General features: G+C 48.3%; 1 protein-coding gene across 13 annotated transcripts in view; it reads left to right on the top strand.

The window, feature by feature from the left end:
• The first annotated feature begins 242 nt into the window (after positions 1-242).
• The window catches only part of ZNF536 (zinc finger protein 536), a 438080-nt gene continuing 414147 nt past the window's right edge, over positions 243-24175 (top strand). For 6 of the 13 annotated variants that reach the window (XM_045046853.1, XM_045046850.1, XM_045046854.1 and 3 more), the window contains exon 1: positions 3888-4656. The gene's annotated coding sequence lies outside the window, so the exon portion shown is untranslated. Of the gene's footprint in view, positions 1662-3887; positions 4657-24175 lie in introns of those variants that run through there. The other 7 variants (XM_023245651.2, XM_023245649.2, XM_019819656.3 and 4 more) reach the window with 4 other exon arrangements.

Raw genomic sequence — 24175 nt, 5'->3', positions numbered from 1 at the left:
CCCCTCCCTCCCTCCCTCCCTCTCTCCTCCATTATTTGTCAACTCTTTTGGATCCTGTCTTTCTGCTATTAACATGCCCCAGTGTCACATGCGAGTCTTTTCTTTAAAACAAGCTCCTCATTGGTGTATCTGGATACTTCTTTTATTATTATTACTGAATCTTTTTTTCCCATAATGACACCAGGATCATTATATAATCCCATAACAAAGAGGCTTTTGAGGCACCAGCTTTTGTCAACTCTAGGACAGAGAATCCATAATTGCATTATTCAGCTTTTTCCCCCCTTCTTTCCCCCTCTCCCTTGCTTCGCAGAAACCCAACCTCCCGCATCTCTACCTTGTTACCTCGCCTTACATTATTTACCAAAGCGTTTGCCTTGAGGACCAGCATTTACAAAGTTGCCTTAAAAAAGTTATTTTGTTTGATAATTAAGTCCTGGAGCCCACCGCGTGATGATTATTCTGGACCCATAAGGCAGAGAACCTGCGTGACGTTTTTCTCGAAGTTTAATTACCGTATGCTAATTTCCTTGCCTACTACGTGATTAATTAAAATCATATTTTCATAATCATTTGGCACTAGTATTGTTTTAGAATTATCATGATCTCCTAAATAGTGTCTGTAAATAAAGTCGCCTCTAATGGCAGGCGCGGGAGGCGAGGCTGAGGACCTCTTCGTGTTTGTATCGCGGCGATTGGCAACATAACTGCCTTATTTACATTAAATACGCCACAAGGTTACAGCGCGGATCAACGTCATTTGATCGCTGATGACTCCCTTAAACGCCCGGGCTGTGACTGATTCTCCGCGTCCCGCTGTCCACCGAGATTCACCCGGGAGTTTTTTTTTTTTTTTTTTTTTTTCCCCCAGAAAAGAAACAGACTTTAAATAGTTTCAGGAGCAGGTAAGAATTAAGCTTTTTCCTCTCCCCCTCTCCGTCTCTCTCTCCTCTCCCTCTGTGGCAATCTCTCTCTCCCTCTCGGCTGGATAAAAAATTCTTTAGTCAAAGGCAGGAATGCAAAGTAGTGACAAGCGAAGGGGCTGATATATGTCTCAGTAACGAGTCTGACAATCAGAATGTAGCTCTTGGAGAATAGATAGATTTTAATAAGTGTGTTTACATGAGCTCAAGGTCAGAAGCAAGCTGCGCTGTGTTAAATGGTTTCTTAGTTGCTAGACAGAGAGAAAAAATGGACGATCACACACCATTCTTTGTAGATTATTATATCAAGGGTTCAGTCTCTGGCTCATCAAAGCTAAATGCCGCAAGACCTATCTAGTTGCTGTGAATTATGCCAGGGCGACAATGGAGAGCGTTTTTAATGGTACAATGCATTTCACCTACCAGATAGGGGGAGGCCAAGCCGGGGATGGGGATGTCTGCTGGGGCTGGGTGATGAGTATCAATGAACGGGGCGATGCTGAAAAGAGGCAGATGAAAATCGAGCCCGCCCTGCCCCGGCTGGGCTGGGAACAGTTCACAGGGCTCTGCCGAGTGGGCGAGCGAGGCGCGCGAGCAGGGCGCCCGTCCCCCCTCAGCCCCGGAAAATGATCAAGTCAATCATGTGGACATGTTTCATTATTCATTGAACACAATCTTTTACAACGCTCCGTTTACGTGCCCGAGTTTGCTCCCGACGCCCGCGTTTCAATGTTTAAGGTAAGGAAAACAAAGGTGGGGGGGATCGCGGGGCGCGGCGCGGTGGGGGTGGGGGCGGTGGGGGGGGCGCGGCGGCGGGGGGGGGGCGGCGTCCGGGAGGTGGCAAAGTGAGTTTGGACTCTTGGCGTGGCCCCCCGTCCCCTCCCCCTCCCCATCTCGGCGAGGCCTGCCGCCGTGTTCCTTCTCGCCCCTTCGCGATTAAAAAATACGGTCTAATTAAATATCCGTGGCTGTGACGTTGGCGAGAGAAGCTGTCAGCGGGGGGAAAAAAGAGGAAGAAACCGGGAAAGCGGCGGCGGCCGGGCATCGAATGGCGCTAGAGAACTTCGGCGGCGAGCGGGACCCGCGCCTGGGCTGCCGCCTCCCCCGCCCGCGGTCCCGGGACCGTTACTTTGAAAAGGAGTCGCCGGGCCGCGAGCCGGGCGCGCGGGCCGGACCCCGCGCCCAGCTCTGGGCCCAGCCCGCGCCCCCCACCCGCGCGCGGCCCGCGCGCCGCTCTCAGGCCCCGGGAAACTTTCAAAAGGGTCTGGGGGGTGGGGGGAGTCGTAGGTGCAGGGGGAGGCTGGGGCTGCGGAAACTTCTGCTCAAGTGACTTTCCCCATTTTCTCCTCTGCCTGAGACTCGGGCGCCCCTCGCTCCCTTTCTCCCTTCGCGGCTCGCTGCGGGATTCTGGCCCCGCCGCCTGGGGGGAGAGAGGCTAATTTGTAACCATTTCTTTTTTTTTTTTTCTTTTTCTTTTTCTTTCTTTCTTCTTCTTCTTTTTAAAAATCAAAGTTAGCTGATGCTTACAGTGTGTCAAACTTGCGGGCGCCAAGGGCCGCTGAGACCTGCCATTTTGTGTTTTCATTGGCCTCCTGTGGCCCGAGAGCCGGGCGAGGCCGAGGTCGGGGTGCTAGGGTCCGAACCCGCGACCCGAGGAAAGGCCGCGTCGCCCGCAAGCACAGGCGCCGGCCGTAGCACCTGCCCCAGTCCAGGCCAGGCCCGGGGGCCAAAGATACAAATAAAGAAAGAAATAAGTAACAGGTTTATGAAGGGAAGTGAGCCGGCCAGCCCTGGGCTGGAGAAATGAGGCCAATCGGAGTGAGGGGGTCCGGGCGTGGGGGCCTCTGGAAGGCGGAGGAGAGAGAGGGTTGGGGGCGTCCGGGAAGAGTGCAGTTTGGGGGAACAGATCCACTAGCCCAGATGTATGACTGGGGGGAGAATGATCTTTGTGATAAACCTTTCTGTTTGCTTCAAGACATTATTTTTTGAAGATCAAGAATTGAGGAAAACAGTCGTAGGCGGGACCAGGATGTATTTTAGGCAAAAAAAAAAAAAAAGGGGGGGGGGAGCTTTTCTTTGATGATGAGTAGGAAAGTGTCCAGATCTCGACGCGCCCATCTGTTGCAGTTTTGCAAATAATTTAAAATATAGATATCTCTATATAGATGGATGTACGTGAAGCGGAAGGTGAAAACGCAGGCGCCGAGAAGTTAGAAAAAAGAAAGGGGATGCGGGGCAGAGAGAGATCTGTCCCCACCCCCCTCTCCTCCTAACTCTTCCAAGGAAACTCCAGCGGGGCTTTCTTTGGGGACAGGTGGAAAGTTGTCTGCCCCCTCCCTCCCTTCACTTCTGTATTGTGAGCGTTCCTACTGTCCGCCTTCTTAGCCAACCTGGACACAGCCCCCGATCATTTGGGGGTTGGGTAGGGACGGCGGGGCAGTGGCAAGGAGCTGGGGGCCGAGGAGGGGCAGGGCGGGGTCCCAGCCCCGCGCGCCTGTCTCCGCCGCGGCTGGGTTTTGTTTGCCGGATATTGTTATGTCTAACGAGTGCCTCACAGGAGACGTGATTTGTCAGCCGCCTTCGTTTTCACTTTAGCAGAAAATACGGCGGCTGCGCGGCGTCCTGGCCTGCGGGTCCGGGCGCCGGGTGCGTGCCGGGGCGCGGGTGGGGGCGCCGGTGCGCGCGCGGGTGGGAGCGGGCGGCCGGCCGGGCACCGGCCAGGGGCAGTGGGCCGGGAGGGGCGAGTGCGCGCGCGGTGCCGGCCTCCCGCTCCTCCTGCGCCTTCTCCCGGCAGCCGCCGCCGTCGCCGCTGTGCAGTATAGCAGAAATCCGACAGGGGCCGCGTTTGCTGAGCGCATCCGGCCGCCGGGCAGCCAGAGCGGGCCGCCGGGCCCGGCTGGCCGGTGTAGACGCGGGGAGGGGGTCCGGGAAGGGGGGGTGGGCAGGCGGGGAGGGGCGCGGGAAGCGAGCTTGGCCTGAGAGCTGGTCACCCCCCCTCCCCCCAGTCTCTCATGTCCCGGGTGTCTCCGGCGAGTTGGGGAGCCCCTGGAGCCCTGGCCTCGGCGCCCCCGCCCCCTGCCAGGGCTTAGGTGAACTTGGGGTGGGGTGAGCGTGCGTGCGTGCGTGTGTGGGTATGGTGGGGGCAGACTGGGAACGCACTGTTTTCTTTTCCAGTTTGATATTCGCAACTGGGTTTTTACTTTAAGACCGGCTTTGCTCACTGCTGGGGTTGGGAGGGGGCGATCTTTTCCCATCACTCACATCTTTGTTCATTGTTCACTGAGTGGAAGGCAGGCGACTTAAAGAGACGAAAGAGAGGAAAAACGGGGGGGGGAGAGAAAGAGGAAAAAGAGGGGGAGCAAGAAGAGGGAAGGACGAGAGGCGTGGGGAAAAGCGCCCCCGCCCTCGCCCGGGTCGGGCTGGACCGTGAAACAGTAAACCCGCGCACGGAGGGTCGCCGGGAAAGTGGACATTACCGCTTTAATTAACTTCGAGATGCTCCGGCGGCGGGACCTGGCGTAGCCGTGACGCGCCCGCATAAATCTGCCCGGCCCGGGGCTGCTCCGAGAACTCGTACAGTAGCCGCGTCAGATCCAGAGCGCGCCTCCCAGTCCGGAGCCAATTTGCATAATTGGATTTTTTTTTTTTTTTTGCCTCCTTCTTCCTCCCTGAAACTTGTTTGAAAACCCAAGTGAACACCACGACGACCTGCACGCACCAAAGCGAGTGCCAAGTAAGTGCCCTGCCGTGGCCTCGGCGCGCCCAGAGGTTAGCGCGCAAAGCCGGCCAGCGAGGAGCCGGGAGCCGCGCGCTGCCGGCGGGCCTCGGCTGCGGGCTGCTCGCTGGCAGAAGGACTGCGGCCGCGGGCTCCGGGGCTCCCGGCTGGCAGCTCGCAGAACTTTTTCTTCTCTGTCTCCCGACTTCTCGGGCCAGGTGAGGTGTTTGGGCCACGCGTGTACCTGTAGCGAGACTCGGGAGGCGACCTTTGGGGCGCGGTGGAGTTGGGCATCTCGGGTCCCGGGCGAGTAGTGGGTCCGGCGTGGAGGGCAGAGCTGCGAGCGAGAGCGAGCGGGGCCGGCTGCTCGTCGCGCCGCGCCGCGGATGCAGCTAGCTAAATGCTTCCCCCATTATTCTAAGGTTTGTGTCTCTGGCTGTGTGTGTGTGTGTGTGTGTGTGTGTGTGTGTGTGTGTGTGTGTGTATGTGTGCGCGCGCGCGCGTGTGTGCGTGCGTGTGAGTGATCGGCTTTAAAAAGAAAAGCAGCCAAAACAAGACCAGGAAGGGCTTCTTCCTTAGCTCCCGAACCCCCACCCCCCCGCCCCGTTTCCCCAGCATCATTTATTTCTGTTGCTCAAAGGAGAGAGTAAAGAGCTTCTTTGCTAGATGGGGTCACCGAGAAATTGACGATTCTGTTGGAAATGCCATAAATGCTATAGCCAAAATGTAGCTGCATTAATAAAATACCAACCCTTGCCTGGCGAGGAAAGTGGTTTTTATAGGATCTTAAATTTTATTAAAAATACATAATATATTATTAGTATTATTTACAGTGTTCAGAACCTGGGGGAAAGTCGATTGGCTTGGGAGAGAACTGTAGCCCTGGTTCCTGTTTGCCTAGGAACTTGCTAGAGGCTGGGCCCACCACCCCTCCTGGAAGGGGTAAGGACTCAGCTTCCCGCCTGGGGAGTCACAGGGGGGCGCCCCCAGCAGCCCTCTGGCCTCTGCTTGTAGAGAGCCTAGAGCTTCTGGCTGAAGGCTGCTTTAGTTATGATGTCATTCTGATACCAGAGTGCAAATGTCTCCTGATTCCACCATTAACCGCCTGGCTGATTTGCTTGGTAATGATAGCACTGACGTCCAGCGCCTTGACAAATGCAGGCCTGCAGAGTCCTAGGAATTAACTTCTCCCCCCACTGAGGAGGGAGCAAGCTGCCAGAAGTCTCACCACTGGGCCCCTGCCTTGGAACTTTGTCCTGTCTCAGTCCAGACACTGACATGGGTGACAGGCCCCTGGACTGAGAGACCTCTGTTGTCCTATAGTTTGGAAAACTTTTAGAAGGCTTCTGTTTCTAGAGCGCCTCTAATCTGGCCAAACTTGAATCCAGTGGTGACCAGGCAGAGACATTTAGAACTGATGGAGGGCCAGGACCCCAGGTATCTCTGGGGCCGTTGCATGGAAGAAGGGATTGTGACATCTGCTTTCTACCTTCAGTCCCTTAACTGTGACTTTATGTTAATATCACTGCAAGTAAACCGGATTTAGTGTGGATTTTTAAATAGTGTACAATGATTTAAGATTTCTTTTGATTTACTGTTCAAATGAAATTTGCATAAATGTGATGAAAATGAACTTAACATCTGGGCATATGAAAAAAGGTTAGTACCTCATATGTCATCTGCAGAGAAAGTCTCTAAAATGCTTTCACCCTAAACTGGGTTCGGGGAGACAGTTCCTGGAGACATAAATGCTAATTATGGAAAACCTGGAGAAAGCGCTTTCGATAAATTTGCATTCTCTTGGACCACTGCTCTGAAAACCCATCTTGTTCTGTGCCTGGAGTGCTTAACTTCTGAGCAGGCTTGAGATCCTCACAACTCAGCAAGTTAACTGCTGGCTGGGGCTATCTTCACGGACGACTTAGGGCAGGCAGGGAGCGACAGTCACGCTGCTCTGGTCCGAGCCGGAGGCCGGTAACCCCTATAATGGGAGAGGACAGGGAGGTGGCCAGTATGCGCAGCCCTACTAACCACAGCCGCCCAATGGGTCCTGAAGGATCACTGCCTGCTAAGCCCCAAAAAGCCAAGCGATTAGGCTGTCTGCTCTGCCTTAGGTAACCAAAGAAATTTCCATCAGCTCAGACCTATAAAATCCACAAGCCCATTCAAATGAACTCTGAACTCCATCTTACTTTTTTGAGCAAGACAAGCTTATCTCTGGCATGAGGAAATCGGAGTTAAACAGCCTTCCCCAGACATGGTTGCCTTTTGCTCAAAAGTTGGCTATGAATGGCACAGGTGTTTTTAAGGTGCCTTGAATGGAGGGAAAGAAAGGCAGCAGTGATGCTCGTGAGAATACAGATGAACTTATTTTTTTAGAAGAGGATCATAAAAGAAGAAAGCAAATAGATTTATTTTTCCAGTTTGAATGAGGACAATTATAGCTTTTTAACATCTTTGGATTTAGTGTTTTTAATAAGCCTTTTAAGTAAGCTGAAATATCAGCTTGCATTTTGTTCTCAGCATTATTTAAAGTGAGACTTGATGCACGTGTAACAACAGAAGTGAGCTTTCTCCAGGTCAGTTTTTGTCCATGCTGAGGACAGCAGTCCCCAAATGTCTCTTCCAGAACCTAGAGTAGGTGAGTGCTCAGCCCTGCTTTATCCTGTCTCCAAGGCAGGCCTCAGATTTGAGCTGGAAGGACACTTGTGGTCAGGTGGCCTTCTCAGGCTGCGAAGCCCGGCTTGTGAGGTCTAAAAGCAAGGCACGAGTTCATTGGCGTTGGAGAGACTCCTCTCTGCTAATAGGGGCTTTCTCTGTGAAACCATACCTGCCCTGCATACCGGCATGCTCCCTCCAGGACATGCCATGGCAGGGCTTCGGGAGGATAGAAGGAAAGAAGCATTCCCAGGGCAAGTTGGGGGTGGAAGGCTCTGCCTGGCTGGTGAGGCTCACTGTGTGTTTTACCTGGTTGAGTGGTATCCCGTTGGGAGTTGTTGGGACAGAGGCATTTTGTCAAGGAGAGGGATTGGTTGCTCAGGTCTAGACTGTCTGGGCCACCCTTGGTAGCACTGAGTGCCCTTAGAGGGGTCAGCAGCTGAGCTAAACTAGGGAGTCATTCGTGCGGTCATATGTGCAGACTGAGGTCTTAGTTGTGGTGACACTGGTGTGTGTACGTGTGTGTGCATGCGTGTGTGTACTCGTGCATGTGCTGGGGAGGGTGTTGCGTGCTTGAAGCACCTGTCCCAAGATGATTTCCTTTTTGTGCACAACTATACTACTCAGGGCAGAGTAGGGAGTTTGTGAGTGTATGTGTGCAGTGGAGGGGAACATATATCCTGAGAATATGGAGCCCGAGGAGTGCAGGCGATCTGCTCTAGATTCCCTGTGCCACCCCAGGGTTCCTTTCCTCCCCAAATGAAGGCAGACATGGATGGAGGCCACCTCAGGAAGGTAGGCTACTCAGCCAGCCACCTGGCTTGGGTCCTGGCAGTGCCTGGGGGTGGGGTGGGGGCCTTCCTGCCCAGTTTATGCCATCAACAGGCTTCTGTTGCCTATCTGCCATGGGGCTTCATTGTGCGGAGATCGGGGCGGGTTTTAGCTGGCTCTGTTGGCTGCGTGAGGGCCCTGATCACCCCCAACTTTCACTTTAAGAAATCATTGTAGATCTTTGGTCTTTCTCTTCTCTTGGGGTTTTTGCGACTACAAAGGACATGGGGTACTTGGCTTTTCACAGCTTCCAAGCCAGTTAGAGGTCAGGTTTATCTGCCTGAAGAGCTAAGATTCAGGGTGAGGCCTTTGGTGGGATTTGTTTGACTAACCTGGACATTGTGTTTTTGGACAGGGCTTCTCAACAGTGGCCCTGTGGCCATTACCTACTTGTGGAGGTCTGTCCTGTGCATTGTGGGATGTTTAGCAGCATCCCTGACCTCTTACCTAAAGGCCAGTAGCACCTCCCAGTTGTGACAATGAAACAGGTCTCCAGACATTTCCATGTGTCCCCTGGGGGGAAATCAGGCTCATTTCCCATGCTTTCCATGTGCCAGGCCTTGTGCTGGCCATCTTAGGGAGCACACAGAGATTTCACCCACTGGGAGAGCACAGGCTGTTGGGAGACAGGCATGTCCAGTGCCGTGAGGCAGCAGGGAGTTGGGCCCTGCACCAAACGGACACAGACCTATGGTGTCTGGGAAGAGGGAAGACTCCCACAGTGGAAGAATAGTGGGCAGAGGGTGTCCAGAGTGAAGGTGTGGTTCTCAGCTCTGACTGTGTTTATATCAGCTACTACACCCTGAAAATGGCCCTGTGGGTGGGAGTTGGGTTCTGGGTCCCCTGAGAGTGATGTACGAACCAAGAACTGGGAAGTAACCGTTCTTGGTCTCAGAGTTGAGGCCGGGCACCCTGCTGGCAGGAGGAGGGTGCTGGGATTCTTTTTGAGCACTTACCGTGTGGTAGGCATGGGTTCTAAATGCTTTACTTGTTTAATCCTTACAACCTGTCTATGTCAGTAGGTATTATATTTGTCCGAAATTTCAGGAAGGGAACCTCGAGCACTGAGAGGGATGGGTAGTGGCCCTAGGATTAAAGCCTACGCAGTCTGCCTCCAGAATTGGCATGCTTAACCCCTCCGCTGCTGCAGTGCGACTCCCCTGGCTGGTGTGAGCTGCCCTGGGGCATACTTACTGCAAGACCCCTGTGATTTCATTACGGACCCAAGAAGCCAGCCACAGCCTTCTGGACACCAGGCTTGGAGGCTTCATGGGCAGGTGGAGAAGGTTCTGGACAGCCAAAGCAAGCCCTCTTTGAGGGGCAGGGGCCTCGAAGGAAAGTCACGCAGATGCCTCGAGGGCATTAAGAGATGCAGGAAGGAAAATCCGTTTGTAGGGTTATCCCCCCTCCTTTACCTACCTATTCTTACTCTGTAGCTTTACAATGAGAAAATTAAGTGCCATTTTGACACAGGAAAAATGATCACCGTAGGCTTGAGCTGACATTAACCTGCAAGTTTTCGATCAGTGCATTACAGCTTTGATTACCTGAGCCGTGTTGCGCTGGGTCTCTGATTACCGAGGTGGGCTTGTCTCTTGCCTCTCCCTCTCCCTCTCCCTGCTGATTCTTCAGCCCAGATGCTGGTCTGCCCACTCCCCATGCTTCACTCCACCTTTTCCATCCATCTGGGACCATCAGCCTCCTTCATGTTTTTTAGCTTTTTGTTGTTTCGTGACCAAATTACACATGCACGCGTACTGTCCCCCAGGATGAAGTAGCTCTATTTAGGTTGTAAAACCCGACCCATACAGTCGCTAAAACCGAGATTAATCACAGCAATGCCCTTAATTATAATGGTGGTCTCACCTGCGCATCTAAGGTTCCCACGTAATTCCCGTAGACTTGGATGGGATTTTGGCTCACAGAAGGGCTAGCTTGTAGGGCCTTCAAGGGTTTTCAGGAATTCAGTTAAGATTTATGCCTGTATTTCTGGGCACCTGGGGAGGGAGGGTCTGGGGCACTTCTGTGTAGGTGTGCGGAGGTGGGCAGAACCCTGACTCCTGCATTGGCTGCTGGTGCTTGGGTCTTGTCTCATGCTCGGCCCTGCGTTTTGCACCTCGGGTGTGTTATCTCCTCTAGCTCTTTTAACCACCCAGTGAAGGGCATCCCTCAGCAGTTTTACTAGTGGGCAAATTGAAGCTTGTGACACTTGTTGCAGCCACAAGGCTCCAGCAAGGTCAAGAGAGAATTTGAAGCCAGCAGGATTAGCCTGGGAACTCATGCGTACAATACTCAGCGCGGACTATGACAAAACCATCCTTCCCGGTCCCATTAAACTCACCTTTCATGTGCAAGTTGAAAACGTACACTGGAACCTGCCACTTGGAGGGCATACGCGTTGTTGTAAATTTGTTTTCGAGAGGAAGAAAATATTTGGGAACTGTGTCAGCTAAACTGTACCAACTGTAGAGAAGCAAGCAGAACACATGGATATTATAGAAAACTTACATCTCTTTGAATAGCTCGATTATTGAATTTTACTTTTCAAAATGTCTAAAAGCATTGATTCCTTATTGGAGAGAGAAAAAAAAAGTGGCACAGGCATTTTTTGGTTCTTTAAAAAAATTTCATTCTCTTTTAAAATCTATTAAAGTCAAGTCAGGCAAAGCCTTCCAAATTATTACAGAAGGGCTGTCGTTTCTATGAAGCCTATTGAAGGGGGTGGGAAATCTTACTGAAATTACAGCTAAAGTGCTTTAATTATTGTGCTTCCGCGGCCAGGGCTCCCAGTTTGGGGTTGTAATCTGTTGATGCCAAGTGGCTATTTCAGCAGCCTTAAATCTGCACGGAGCAAAGAGCATCTCACTGATGAAACATGGCTGGATGTGCTAATTAAACTCAGTGCAGGATTCTTGCAGTATCTGAGAAACTTTACGCACAGACGTTTCCACCCGAAAGAGGGTCAGCGCTGGTGGGTGACAACCCAGCTCCCATAGCCCAAGAAGAGTTCAAAAGGTGGAAAAGTGTAGTGTGGGAACGCAGGGAGGGAGCAAAGCCGCCACATGCCGACATGAAAAGAATTTAATCTGCTCAGCCAAACCGCCTCTGATGGTGGAGGGCCGCCTCGGGGCTGGTCCTCGAGGCCCCTCCTCTCGCTCAGCCCTGTGCGCCGCCACTCCGGATGGACGGACGTGGACTTGGAGCTCGGAGGAGCCCTCTGAAGCTGCAGGCCAGCCTGGAGCTCTCACGGACTTCTTCGGATGCTCCGTTTCTAAAGCAAAACGCCAGACACTCTCTGCAATTCTTTTCTGTGATCATTGACTTGACAACTTAATATCTGTTTTCTGTGTGTTTTTTTGTTTTGTTTTGTTTCAGCACCCCCCCCCGCCCCCCATTTCTTTTCAGCTGTGTCACCCTTTGCACACACATTCTGGAAGTATGTTGAAAAAGCTTTTGTTAAAGTTTGCTGGTGGGGGGCGGTGCACGAGGAATTTAGTTCCATTTAAAATTCTCATCTAGCATGTTTTGGAGGCAGAAGAAATACAGACAAGATGATCCAAACATTCGCACGATCTGAAAATGTGTTGATTAAGGCTGTAAGGTAGCAACGTCCTCTTTAATAACGGCTGCCACCCCAAGGAAGACACGGTGGCTTTCTAAGTGTGTGACAAATGATGGGCTCATCCGGGGTCTGGTCATCTGATAGGCATTTCCCATGACAGTGCTTCTGTGACGTAGCAAGTGGTGATACGGCCTGTCTTTTGGGAGATGTGTGTATGCTGTGCCTGCTGGTGTGTTTATTCTTTAGTGATGGCTGTCTGGTGAGGGCCAGTAATATATTCCAGATATTAGAGTATGTACGGTTTTCAAAGCCTTCCCAGAAGAACCGGCCGCGTTTTGACATAATGCCCTTTTATCTCAACGATACCAGCCACTTGAACCTCATGCCTTTGCCTCACGTCTCAAAAGGTTGACAGGATCTAGACCTGTGTGAGATGGTGTTTTCAGGCACCGCTTGCTTTTGCGTGCGTTAGGATCTGGCTACTCAGGTGAAAAATACAAGGCTCGTGTGTGGATCTTGGGGACGACGGGGGGTTTGCTGTTGAGAAAACTTTTTCTCCTTTTGCATGATAATATTGCCGAGATAGGAATCACATAATTCTTGTGTGTGATCTCCAAATACCACCTTCAATAAAATAATTTGTTCATTGATCTAAAGAGTGAGTGGTTTCCAGCTGCTTCATTCCTCAGGACAGACTTTCGAGTTGGAATCGGTCTCTGTGACTCATTTCTGGTGGAGGTTGGCTTCCTGCAGAGGTCATTGTGAAGGGGCCAGGTGGCCTGGGGAGGCTGGGGGTTCGGTGCTTACTTCTCTAGCAATCCAGGGCCGAGCAGAATCCAATGCAAAATTCTAATATGATAATTTGTGCTTGCCCGCCTTCATCTTGAAGGCAGGAAAATTGAATTGTTGCTGGACTGGGGAGCCAAGGGCACCCTCTTTTTATTAATCTCTATCATCAGCCAACTGTTAACCCTTTGATTAACTCAGGGAAACTGCATTTTCCCACTTACTCCATCATTGCTTCTGAAGAAGAGGAGTCTAAAGAGGGAAATTCTTTGTGTGCATTTTATTTGCTAATTAAATGTTTTTGCAAGAGTTCATAGTGCATGCATTGCTTCATGTATCAATATCTATAGGGTAGTTTTTTGCATAATTTAGTTTTTAGAGATGCTGCCACCCTCATTCCATGATCAAGATATTTATTTTATTGAGCTAGAAACATCAGGTTTGTAAATGAGGAAGAGCTGGAAGGCTTTTTTTCAGTAGTGTGACACAGTGATGGCAGTGGCCAGAGTCAGTCAGATGGGGCCAGGTTCGACACCCACTCCAGCACTTACAAGCTCTCTGGGAGCGGGACATTCCTATCTTTAAACCTCAGTTTTCTCATCAGTAGAATTGGAATAATCCTCCCTAATTGAGTCATCAGGATTAAAAGAGACGGTGATTAATTAATGAGTCCAGAGACCAGCTCTTCAACAAATGGCCAGCTACTGCTAGTACTTGTTTTACACATTTTGTTAAATATTTTAGGAACGGAAACCCCACTAGAAACTGTGGGCATCAGTCATTTGCACAGCCTAGTGGAGATTCCCCCTTTGTTTCCCTGGCTGGCCTTTGGAGTTATTTACCCGGGATCAATAAGTATCAGCTGATTGATTTCCTATATATTTCAGAAGATGCATTTTAAAGGGTCAGCTGAGTTCATGGAAGGGTATGGGGTGGGGGTGGGGTTTATGTCTTCACTAAACAAACATTCTCACTCTAATCCATGAAACGTTAGCACCCTGTTTCCAGGCCACACACACACACACACACACACACACATGCACACGCACGCACACACACCCCTACTGGTTGCTGGGATCTTGGTGGGAATGTGGTGGCCCTTGTTTTCATCTTTTCCCTGGACTAAAGCCAAAGATGCCAAGGAAGTGCTGTCATTCATTCATTCATTCATTCACTCATTTAAAAAGTATCTGTCAAGTGCATTCTGTGTCCTGGGCAAGATGGGTGCTGTGAACGAGAGCAGAATCACTTTGGAGCTATTATATCAAGAGAAAAGTGAAAGTAAAGGCAGTGATAATGATTTCTTATGTTCCAGGTTCCAGATTTTATATATATATATATATATATATATATATATATATATATGTATATATATGTGTGTGTATATATATATATATATATACACACATATATATATACACACACACATATATATATATATATATACATATATATACACACACACACATATATATATATGTATATATACACACAGGGATGTGCTTAATTTGCATATAGGCCTACAATCACCTGCTGCTTTCAAGGGAGCCTAGTGCTTAAGCATGAAATGTAAAATGGAGTTGAACTGGAGGCCATTGCATTCAAGATAAGTCACCTACATGAGAGGTGGCGGGTTGAACATAACTACTTTTCTTTTTCCCTCAGGGGAAAAGGTGGAATTTGGGCTGACTTTCCCTCACTGGGAGGGACCCCAAATCTATGACAAAAGGAAAATGCCAGCCATCCTTAGAAAATGAGGAATACCCTGGTGATGTTATAGTAAGAAGCAAGATCCCATCTTCCTGGGAGAAATATGAAACCAAGATCAAGTCCTATAAATAAACTGCTAGCATTTATTGAGTGCTTATTACATAGTTGGCCTTGGCTTTAAAATACAAGGCATTATTTAATTTAATCCTTCCAACACTCCCTGCCTTGGGATGGAGACAGGGAGGCTTATCCATAGGGGGTTAACTTGCTCAAGGTCATGCGGTTGGTTGATGGCGATGTTGGGTCCTCTGAATGGAACTTGAACCTGCATGGTCCCTGGCCTGGACCTCCTCTGGAAATGGACCTTTCAGGAACACATACAGCAGTTGGAAAATCAAGCCTCAAGAGACAGGCAGACTTGTTTTAGTTGCAAAGATTCTATCATACTCATGTCTTGGCCCCTGAAGGGTGAGACTCCTTCGGAGTGTTTCTGAGTATGGGAGTTGTGTTTGCTTGAGGTGGAGAAGTAGGTGGTGGGGGCAGAGCCTGTGGGGGGCTGGTTTTCTGTGGCCCTTACTTCTTCACGTTGTCCGGCAGTGTCACCAAGCCCTGCAGTTTGTTTTCGCAGACTCACTCATCCTGCAGATATTCACTGTGCTGGGTGCTGGGGACCTGGAGACCATAGTTCCCGACTTGAGAGAGACACACATGTATTTTCCATTTCAACCATGACCATTAAGACTATCCAGGAAGAGAGCGGGGAGGGGGGCTCCTTTGCAACTAGGTGGCCAGTGGTGTTCTTATAGGACTAAGGGTGAGAAGCGGTCAGCAAAGCAAAGAGTGAGGAAAATGTCCAGGCAGAGGGAGCAGCAGGTGCAATATCCCTAAGTTTAGAAAGATCTGGTGACTTGAGGAGAATGAAGAAGGCCAGGGTGGCTGGAGCTGGCTGTGCATTGCTCCCCAGAGAATAGTGTGGTCTTCCTTCTTTGTACGAGGAAGGCAAAGTCTTCCCGTTGGGCTGATCTCCCGGTCCGCTGTGAGCACAGCCTGCGGAGGGGCACTGGCTGCTGTGGCCTTAGAACTGCCATCCCCAGTCAATAATCTTCCTTCCAAGTGGTCCTTCTCTGTGGCCCTCCATCCATTCTTCTTCCTGTACGGATCATTCATTCATTCTACAAGTATCCACTGAGCTGCTACTCTGTGCCAGGCACACTGAACAGCTAGAAAGTAAAATTAGCTGCAAAGATAAAGAATTCTACCACGCTCTTACCTTCTAGTTTCTGTTGCGATCCGTGAGTGGTTCCTTGGTGCCTGATTCCCCTCTGCCCCTTCTCGCCCACCCCAGCTGTAAGGGTGTCCCCCCGACTACACAGTTCTCTTGTGCTTCATTTGGTTATACTTGTCCATACTTCATGCACTCAGAAGAGAGAGGGCACATCGTGAGTTTTGCACCAGCAGCTCACGGTTGCTGCTTCTTTCCTTGCATGGCTGCAGTAGCATCACGTATTTCCTTCCATCCCTTTCCATCCTGTGTACTGAGCTCTGCGCCTCTGTCAGGTGGTGTGTGGAGTGCTGAGCGCTGGGGTGATGAGGACACACCCCACAGACAGGGCTCCTGCCCGCATGGGGACACCTTGAGCTTGGTTCAGGTGTCTTGGCTGCTTCAGGAGGTTCTTACCACTCAGCTCTTTCTGGAGGTCCTGAGCATCGTTCCCTTTCAGGAAGGGGACTGGTTGGCAGGGAAACTAGATACTTGTTTCTGTCACCTGTAGGTCCAAAGAGGACTTTTGATGTTGAACGTGAAAGTACACATTTACACCTCACGCCTGGCCTTTGTCATTCCTTACTTACGTGATTACGATGGTGATTTTTAAATTTAGCTAATTTAAAATTTTGGTGGAAAATGAAGTGTGTCCTGACTCTTTGGAAACTGAATTTTTTTTTTCCCTTTATCATTTGGTTTTAAATGATTAAGTAAATTTCATTAAGTAACAGTAAACATTCCAAATAGTCTTGCATACATATCGTATTTCACATCATTGTAACTTCGATGTAAAATATTAAAATGTAAATGAGTTGATAGAAAAATTATGGAAACAAATGCATGACTTTTATTATACTTTCAGAAAAGTTGCTTAAATATTTTCCCTTCCTTAACCAAAATCTATCATGAATTAAGAGAACAAATGGTTATGGGCACTACAAAAAACGAATCCTTTAGAATAAAGGACCAGAACTTGGTAAACAGTATTTCCCCTAATTTCACCTGTGTAGTTCTAAATATATGTTGGCTGTTGTCCACTCATCAATTTGATTATTATTAAGTAAGCCAAATAAGCATGAATATAATTATTTTAATTTCTGAGCTTTAGTTCGAATGCTATTTTTACCCAAGTATATAAATATAGATCTAAATTTATATATTTTATGAAATTTGAGCCAACAATTTTTTCTTTTCCTCTTAAGAAATATTTCAGTCTATAGTAAAAATTGTCTGGGAAGCATTTGGTATTTTATTTTAGTCTCTATCACGACTTTCCATGTGATTGTTCTATATTAATCTTGAAAAGTGACATGAGATTCCTTTTCCATAATAAATAGCAAATAATGTGATAATAACAAATGATAACTCTAATGGGAAAAATTCTATTTTTCACCAACTAAGAGAAGAGTGCCAACAATAGGTAGGATAAAATAAAATCAATATTTTGACAGTGCTCTATTATGTCTGGCTCATTAATTTGGAGAAAACTTCTCTCTTCAATCCTAAATCACAAAGTGTCAACAAATAGTAGTTTCAACGTCTACTCTCATCCCAGTGCAGTTAATGCTTTGCAAGTTATTTTTGGAGGAAAATGATTTTTGATTCTGCAGATGTATAGAGATTGCATTGTGTAGGTTTTTGTTTTAGGGAACAATGAAAAAGTTTTGCCATGCGATTTGTATTCAAGAGATAGCTCGTTGCACATTCCAGTTGAGCACAATACTATATGGTTTTTCATATAAATGAATATATATGTATGCCTATCTATATATGATTCTATATGTATATGTGGATATGTGTGTGTGTGTGTGAAGATGATTGTCGTGTTTTAATTTCGCGCGCACACACACACACACACACACACACTTAATGGTTATGTTCATTCACGTTTATTAATTTCACCGAAAGTTTTACTTCGCTTCCTCTTCTTTTAGAAGAATTTAGAGTTTCTGATGTCAGACTACCGATTGTCAGTTGATTAAGGTCAATGCTGGCACTTATTCAGGCTCCTACTGACTGGGGTCACGTGATACAAGTGATTGATCTGCCTTAGACACAGGATTGCTAATTTCCCATCGTAACAGCCCTTTCTACCTGTCCCGTCCTTCATTACCCGGCGTTCTTCATACGGTGTTTAAGAAGGCTCCGTGCCCCGCCCCCCCAAGGCCTGTGCCGTTATGGTAGTGCAGAATCACATCTCTCACTTGTGCAAAAAGTATTTGTATCACCGCTGCTTGTGCTGCTTTGTTTCCCAGAGATCACAAAAGCCTGGGATTTAGAATAGCAGATAATAACATACAGTGCATATTATTGATGCTGCTTTAATTGTCTTATTGACAACTCACTTGAACTTGGAGAAGCATGCTAATATTTATCATCCTGTGAACTCATGTGCATTTTCTTGACTAAAGCCATAATTACAGAAGAATTTCAAAACTCCGGTGTCTGCCTGCTGCTGCCTCACCTTTCCTCTGCTTGGACAAAGGCTTCCAGACTGCTGCATCATGGGGGAGCCTTAGCCAGTTCGCTTTGCCTGTTGCCCCTTAAGCTTGTATTGTCCTCTGGACACTTCTCCCTCTAGGGGGTGACCTGGCTAATTAACATCTTGACCAGCACGTGGCCAGGGAATGAGGCAGAGATTATGACCCACCTGAGCAGAGGGGGCAGTGCCATCCAGCCTTGGGTTGCCCAGAGGATTTGTTTCTTTGAAGAGACAGGTGTTGCTTTCCTCTTGGGAAATGCCATGTGGAGAATATTACAAAGATTTAGAATAGGCTGCAGCTAGGGTTGGGACCACTGTGCATCCCAGGAGGCAAAAACCCATTCAAGGAGGGTTTTGATAAGCTCAGGCTGATGGATGGAGCCATTCTGGTCAAACTGTGTCCACTCTGCTGTCCCCAGCTCCCATTCTGCTACCCCTGTCCTCCAGGCTTCTGCCATGCCACCTGCCTCTCCACCCCCCAAACCTTCTCTCCATTCCTTGGACAAAGCTGCTTCCTCTGCCTGGAACCCTTTGGTCCGCACTGCTCACTGGCCTCTTCTGCTCATTCCTCAAGTCTCACTTAGATACCACCTCTTTACAGAGACCTTTGCTGGCCTCCCCCCTCCTCTGCCCTACCCCAGTCATCTCTCTTCTCCTTGTCCTGCTTCATTTCCTTCCTGGGATTTGTCTTTAGTGGTTCCATCGATTGCGAACATGCATCCCTATCTGTCCCCCTCCACTAGAACTGCACTCCCTAAGGCCTGGACGCTCGTAGTCTCCTCGATGACTCTATTGCCAACACCAAAACAGGAACTCACAATGGAGGCAAATGAATAAATATATTTTTTTGAAAGCATGCTACTTTTCTGAAGAAAAATAAGGATTTGGGAGTTTGTCCTTGACCCTTTGAGAACAACGTTGTGTCATGCAATGAACTATCCCATGACACATCTTTTGTTCCTTGCTGGAGATGGAAGTGTGAAGCTGTGGCTTTCTCTGGACTACCAGAAGGTTGTCATGATATATCAGAGTTCAGAAGATAGTCGTCTCTGTATAGAAAATATACTCGTGTCATTGCCAAGTTTTTCTCCTCTTATGGGGGTACTGCTCCGTCAAAGGTATTTCTTGTGGATTGTGTTGGGGCCACAGATTCCTTCTCTCTCAAGCCATGTCCCTCCCCATGCCACCTCATCGAAGGTTGGCCATGCAGTCTCTGTGACGGGCCTCTCCCTTGACATCAGTACCTTGGGCACGCAGAATTCTCGCTGGGTTCTTTGTCGGTGCTGAGAGCCAGCTGTGTGGGGCCCTGATTAACACAGATAGAGTTGTTAGTCGCTCTGCATTGTCATCTTTGGCAGCTCTTGATGGGGGTCCCTGGGCAGAGGAGTCGTGGAGCCTGGAGAAGATGCCGTCTTGACTCCCTGATTGGTGAGGCGCTCATCTGGCTGATGAGTGAGGTGGAGTAACCCCACTGGCTTCAACGAGACACTCGAATCACAGAGGATGATTGCAAAAGGGAAGAAAGGACTTTAACGTATGTCACATCCTGTTGCCCAAGTGACTGCCATCTTGGGGCGCTTGACAATGAGGGTGCAATTTGAAGAATCTCTTTTCCAAAAGTGCTGGAGATGCACATCTTCCTCTTCCTCCCCACAAGTCGACTGTGAAGTCCTACAGAAAGATAAAATACGGGAATGAATATACCACTGGTCTTGATTTTCACCTGTTCTAGAAGATTCTTTCACTATATAAAATTTCTCCCTTTGATCCATACTATTTGTTTACTTGGTGAACAAATTACAAATATATTTTTCCCATGGGCATCTTTTCTCCTCTACTAGATCGCAAGCTCTCTGAGGACGGAAACTTCCTTTTTCTTCCCTTAGCCTGTCAGTCCCTGCCAGCCACTACTCTCCCCCACCCCTACTCTCCAGGGTGTCTGGCACCTTCCGGATGGGTTTGGGATGGGAGAGGGATGCAGTAAAACCTTGATAAATGATTGAAGAGAGTTATGAACATGCATCTTCTGTAAAGGTACAGAGTAATTCCCCAGTGAATTGTTCATGACTTACAGACCTCTTGGACTAAAAACTATTTGCTAGCTAGCTGGTTGCTTTTTTCTTTTCATTTCACTGAGTAAACATTTCTGCTAATTATATTTTAAAATAAAGACCTTGAGACTCTACCAAGGGGGCTTGAAACCACTATTACTCAAAGCCAAAACTTTTGGGGAGCAAAGCCCTCATCCCGAATGGGTACATTGATCTTGTAAAATAAGAAATCCTGTGGTGTTCTGCTTCTTGGTGACGACCTACTGTTATCTGCCTCTAAGTAAGGAGGGGATTCCCACCTCCCAATAGAAGCTGGGTGGAACCTGGCTCTTCCAATTTCCCATCAGGGTTTTGGCATTGGCTTACTCATGTGCCTCACAGCCTTCTTCTCCTAGCTTCCTGTCCACCTGCTGTGTTCCAGCTATTTGACTGTGTGAATGCAAATAAAATACGTATGCAGGGGTGCCCACTGTGGGCCTCCATGGCAGGCAAGTGTATAATTAGAGTATACACTTGTCATGTAGGATGGAGGCACAAATCTGTGTCCTGGCCCTTGCTTGGTTAGTCACTTGGGCTGAATCTGTTTTCCTGTCCATCGAATGAGGACAGATGCATGACCCAGCAATTGCACTACTAGGTATTTATCCAAGGGATACAGGTGTGCTGTTTCGAAGGGGCACATGCACCCCCATGTTTATGGCAGCACTATCAACAATAGCCAAAGTATGGAAAGAGCCCAAATGTCCATCAATGAATGAATGGATAAAGAAGATGTGGTATAGATACACAATGGAGTATTACTCAGCAATCGAAAGGAATGAAATCTTGCTGTTTGCAGCTATGTGGATGGAGCTGGAGGGTCTTATGCTAAGCGAAGTGAGTCAGTCAGAGAAAGACAAATATCATATGACTTCACTCATATGAGGACTTTAAGATACAAAACAGATGAACACAAGGGAAGGGAAACAAAAATAATATAAAAACAGGGAGGAGGCAAAACATAAGAGACTCTTAAATATGGAGAACAAAGGAGGGTTGCTGGAGGGGTTGTGGGAAGGGGGATAGGCTAAATGGGTAAAGGGCATTAAGGGATCTACTCCTGAAATCATTTTTGCACTATATGCTAATTAACTTGGATGTAAATTAAAAAGTAAATTAAAAAAAAAAAAACGAAGAGGGTACGCTTGACCAATGGCTCTCAAACTTTGGTAGACAAAGGAATAGTTTGGGAGGCTTTATAAACATTCCGATTTTTGGGCCCCATGCTGAGAGTCCAGTCTTACAGATGGTGCTGCAGTCTAGGGATCCCAAGCTGCTCCAGGTGGTCCTTTCCAATCCTGCTGTGACAGTTTATGAAACAAAGCTGGAGAAGCGGATAAACGTTAGCACACCTTATTTCTTGCCTACATGGTTTTCTCCAGGTTGTCCTAATTTGGCAACATTTCTGCAACATCAAGAGTATTCCTGGCTACAATCACAGAGATAATTCCAGATACTTGTCCTCCTGAGAACCTGTCACTTAGGAGGGCTGTGACAGCATCAGAGAACCCCACTCTGGACAATGGAAGTTCTACAGATCGTTTTTCTGACTTCAATCCACTGAGACTTTGTTTCTGGTGCCCCACACATCAAAACTGGGCAGAACGGACCTGGCCCTGTTCATGCAAGAACTACATATAGCATGATGGCAGAATCTTTGTGTTTGGATTTAAACTAAGTAGAAAGTAGTAGAAGATGGAATTAACCACAGTTTATCAACAGCCTCATCTGTGATTTTAAGAACGTGCAGCTTCAAACAAAACTAAACGAAAAGAAAACAACAAAAAATACAAACCTGCAGAGCTTGGGTGGCTAATAAGTCTATATGGGGAGCAGGGGGAAATGTTCTCCAAAGGCCTAGCTGCAGTGGGCACATATGATTGGAAAGAGACTTCTGACCTTTCATCTTATACACCGCCCGTTCTGCATGAGTTAGAAATACTCTTGGTAACTCTAATTGAGCAAGTGGGGTGAGATGGTGGTAATGCTGCTCCAGGTGGACACGACTTTGACCTTGGCCAGCAGTGGTCCCGAGAAGCCATTACTTGTGATGTCTGTTAGATTTCATCCCACAACAGGGAAGGCTCTTGAGTGAATGGATGTCTTGTCCTTTTGCTTTCTAGTAGCGCCCCCTCCCCCAGAAGTTTGGTGACATTAAGCAGGAAGGACAAATCATCACTAGGCACAGATTTCATCTCAAATAAAAGAACTCAATTTGCTGCCAAATGTGGGTTTAACCTCTCCCAGATCTTTGGTTGTGCATAATTAATGTATCGTTCAGCCTTTGACTTTTGTGCTTTTCATACAGATTTAATCTTAAAGGATGCTCTGGGTCCTGTGCTCACAAAAGCGCATTCAACTTACTTTGTGGGTTTTGCCTTTGGGTTTTGGGGATGCTCTTGCCTGAGTTTTCCTGGAGAAGATGAGCTGTGTCGATCAAATACCCTTCTCCCTTCAAGTCCTGAGCAAACACTGCTTCAGTGCCCAGCACTGTGCTTCCACGGGCTTGGAGGTGAATGTCACGCTACAGCTGCGATGCTGAGAGCAGTACTAATCCCTGATGGTAATGCTGATGGTACTCGTGATAATAATACCAGAAATGAGGAGGAGAGGCTGTTCCGCTGGGACACACTTTCAGGGTAATGTCACATGAATTTTCTCACTGAATCTTCAAGAGTCCTGGCAGGTAGCATCACCATCTGAGTTTCCAAGCAAGGAACCTGGAGTTCAGAGTACCAGGTGATTTACCAAAACCGACTCTCCTCGCAAGTGGCTGCGTCTGGGTAGAAATCCCCCACCCCGGCCCATAGAACCTCTCCCTCTCTCTGTTTATTTCATGGCTACGATTGCGCAGATTCGGTCAGAGGAACAGAGGGGGGCTGCTGGCTGCTCTGGAGAACAGCGCTGGCTTTCCTGTGCCTTCTTGGGGAGTGAAGGGTGAAGGCCAGGTGAAGGCCAGGTGGACAGTTCGCGAAGCCACCAGTCTTTCAGTGCCCTTACCCCAGGGAAGCATCTAGGGGAGGGAATCACCAAAAACTCAGTTCCCGTTTCTGCCCCCTGCTAGGAATGTTTTGGGGGACATCCCTGACATGATTCCTTCTCTGGGCAACGACAAGCACTTTCTGAATCTGCACTCTTGCTAAGTAGACAAGATGTAAGAACATGTTTTCTATTGATTTTTAAAAGCAATTCAGGACCCAACTGGTAATAATAGGTGTGACCTGTGCCGTTTTCCAGGCAGTCACAAGCCGCTCGGAGCCTTGTTGTGCGACTCTGATGTTTGGGATGTGCATTCTTTGAAGATTACTTCTAAAGCAAGGCGTCCAAATCCTTAATTCACGATTCTGTCCCTTCCTGTGGTGTTTACATTCCAGCATGGCAGAAGATCACTGTAAAAGAGAAAGACGAAAAGGCACTTTTAAAAAGGGCTTTCTCGCGCAGGCTTCCTTCAAAGACTGTCCCCCTTCCCCTCTTGTGATGCTGAGGTCTGTGCTTCCTCTGCAGGGAACATATACATTAATGGGTGATTTAAAGGTTTGTCACATTGTTGTGACACATTCAGGCTGAGCTCTTGGGGCACTGAGCCGCGAGTAGCAAGCGCTGGTGTGATTTCAGGGTGTTCGGGCATGTCTCTCTGGCATCTGTCCCTGAAGTGCTTTCATATATTTTGTTAAGGAGCGCGTTTCTGCCCTTTGCTGGAAGTCGGTTCTCAAAGGGTCTTGGGTAAAGTGGCTGATGGAGCTGATTGCTTTGGCCAATAAACAGAGCAGGGCTTTGCTGCGGCTGGGCACTAAGACAGGAAAGATTCCTCTACTTAGAGCTGGAGTAGCCGGGACACAGGGCCAGGTAAGGCCCCTCCATTCGATTCCCTGGACACCGAGATGTCTATGGTTTGTCCCCTCTCCACAGTCTCCCTCTACATGATTCAGAGGTACTAAAGTACATAGTAAATGTAAGGACAGAGTTTGATTTGATTTTTCCAGCCATAACTGTCTTGCTGCCTTATTTTGGGGGTGGGGGTGGGGCAGGGGGAAGCGGCAGGTGTCAAGTGTCAAATACTTTAAAATGCACTTTTATTTTTTGTTGTCCCTGCAGTCTGAGGGAGTCTTCCAGGTACAGGTGATCTGCCCATCATGCTGCGTAGGGCTTTGGTT

This window comes from Felis catus, chromosome E2, assembly GCF_018350175.1.
Source record: "Felis catus isolate Fca126 chromosome E2, F.catus_Fca126_mat1.0, whole genome shotgun sequence".
NCBI classification, from domain to species: domain Eukaryota; kingdom Metazoa; phylum Chordata; class Mammalia; order Carnivora; family Felidae; genus Felis; species Felis catus.
Note: the sequence above shows the minus strand (reverse complement) of the source record. Positions and strands in the feature narration are given on the sequence as shown.